The following is a 2,946-nucleotide window of genomic DNA, read 5'->3' as shown; positions in this document are numbered from 1 at the left end:
AATTTTGTTCCAGTTTGAAATATTTACTGAGAACATGGTATAATCCTTTCTCCTGCCTTCTGGATATCCATTTCCTTTCCCAGTCTCTCTTCGGTTTTTTTTTTGTGTTTTTTTTTTTGCTTCTCATTAGTGCAAGCTAACAAAACACTTGAAGCTGCAGAAACTAAAACAGCTGCTTTTATATTGTTCTAATCCATTCTGTTCATTTAAAAGCTCACCACATCACCCACACGTTGCTCGAGCTCAACTAGTCCAAGAGGCCTATACAGTAGAACCTCGATTATCCGTCACCCTATTAACCGATTGGCGGATTATCCGACTCTCTATTTCTCGATCTTTTTTTTCTTCAGAAATAAATAACTTATATGAAGTACTGTTTTGTACATCATATTAGTAGGTCCTACATATTTTTTTTGCTAGAGAGTGTTATTACAAGCCTTTATCGTTACACAGTATTGTCTATTTCCGTTCTATAATATAACTTGTATAGCATATAAAAGTCTTCCACGGGTGTTAACAGGAAACGTGTTGTGCTAAGTATCGAAAAAATGGAAATAATTGGTTTCAGAAAGAGAAACTGCGGCTCATTTCGCATCAGAATACGAGATTGGAGTTACAACTGCGCGATTTAATAAAAAAAAACAAGGACAAAGTGTAAAAAAGTATGTAAATGTACAACATGAGACCTCCTTTATACCTGTCTTTCCTGAGACAGTCATTACAAATGGCTTCCTTGCCCCTTAAAAACCCGTCGTTGACAACCAGACTTAAATTAGTGAACTTGTGATTCACTACTTAGCGAGTTAAATGCAAGACCATGGAGGAAATTACAAATTTTTCATGGTACGGATTATCCGATTTTTTCGATCAACCGTTCAGTCCATCCCCTTCATTACCACGGATAATAGAGGTTCTACTGTATATACTATATACTATACTATATATACTATATATTATAAGTCCTCTTGAACTAGTCTCGAGTAGCAGACGAGAAATCTGCCTAGAGTGAATGGTGATGCTACATATAGCCGACAGAAAGCGCTTGATATAGGACGTTGCTCGACAACTTGCGTCGATTTGTGGACGAGAAATCTGCCAAGTGTAAATGGTGATGCTACATATAGCCGACAGAAAGCGCTTGATGTTGCGCGACAAATAGCAAGTGTAAATAGGGACTAATTTTAACATCACACTCTTTTCAATGTTCAATTTTTGTTCCATATTATGTTTTCGGTAATTTTAAAGATACGATGGAAAGGTATTATGTCATTGATGACGTCACTTACTACTGGCTTTTAAGGAAACCTTAGGTTCATTGCCGCCCTCACATAAGCCCGCCATTGGTCCCTATCCTGAGCAAGATTAATCCAGTCCCTACCATCATATCCCACCTCCCTCAAATATATTTCAATATTATCTTCCCATCTACGTCTCGGCCTCCTCAAAAGGTCTTTTCCTCTCTGGCCTCCCAACTAACACTCTATATGCATTTCTGGATTCGCCCATACGTGCTACATGCCCTGCCCATCTCAAACGTCTGGATTCAGTGTTCCTAATTATGTCAGGTGAAGAATACAGTTCTGCTTTGTGTAACTTTCTCCATTCTCCTGTAACTTTATCCCTCTTAGCCCCAAATATTTTCCTAAGAACCTTATTCTCAAAAACCCTCAATCTCTGTTCCTCTCTCAAAGTGAGAGTCCAAGTTTCACAGCCATACAGAACAACCGGTAATATAACTGTTTTATAAAGTCTAACTTTCAGATTTTTTGACAGCAGACTAGATGACAAAAGCTTCTCAACCGAATAATAACAGGCATTTCCCATATTTATTCTGCGTTTAATTTCCTCCCGAGTGTCATTTACATTTGTTACTGTTGCTCCAAGATATTTGAATTTTTCCACCTCTTCGAAGGATAAATCTCCAACTTTTATAGTTCCATTTCGTACAATATTCTGATCACAGGACATAATCATATACTTAGTCTTTTCGGGATTTACTTCCAACCCTGTCTCTTTACTTGCTTCAAGTAGAATTTCCGCGTTTTCCGTAATCGTTTGTGGATTTTCTCCTAACATATTCACGTCATCCGCATAGACAAGAAACTGATGTAACCCGTTCAACTCCAAACCCTCTGTGTTATCCTGAACTTTCCTAATGGCATATTCTAGAGCGAAGTTAAAAAGTAAAGGTGATAGTGCATCTCCCTGCTTTAGCCTGCAGTGAATTGGAAAAACATCAGATGGAAACTGGCCTATACGGACTCTGCTGTAAGTTTCACTGAGACACATTTTAATTAATCGAACTAGTTTCTTGGGAATACCAAATTTAATAAGAATATTGATGACATCACTACTATCTAAATATAAGTAGGTACTTAATTAAAATTATTCTTTCATCTCCTCTCTTTTTCTCTTCACATGATTCATTTGAGTAATAGCACAGTCTACTATATACAGTCGCGAAGCTTGAGGTGATTTTTTGCAAATCTCGCTATAAAGCGCTCCAAGCGGTTAACAACTAGAAACAATAGACTGTCCACTGTCGACTTTGGATTTAGAGTGGACTGAGTCGTATTTCCATCGAGTGCTAGGTCGTTGTGTATTTCGCATTGATGCTCGTGAAGAAAAATCCTAACATCTATTTATTATTTTACTTCTAGATGCAAAAAGTGGTTAATAAACAGCAGGAGGGAAGATCTAGTGACAAAGAATGAAGCATATCTTTATAATAATATAAAGTTTTGCTCTCTTCATTTCGAAAACACACAATTTATGAATGAAAACAAAAATAAATTAATCTGGAATGCAGTTCCAACTTTATTTGATGTTTTAAATAAACCTGTTCTGTTATTACCTGCAGCTGAGAAACAAAAGCTTTGCACTAATTCTAGGTCTGTATCAGCTGATTCCTTGAATAATTGTACATTTTCAGACAACTTAGGCCTG

This window comes from Periplaneta americana, chromosome 9 (genome assembly GCF_040183065.1).
Source record: "Periplaneta americana isolate PAMFEO1 chromosome 9, P.americana_PAMFEO1_priV1, whole genome shotgun sequence".
In the NCBI taxonomy this organism is placed as follows: Eukaryota; Metazoa; Arthropoda; class Insecta; order Blattodea; family Blattidae; genus Periplaneta; species Periplaneta americana.
This window is presented reverse-complemented; position numbering follows the sequence as displayed.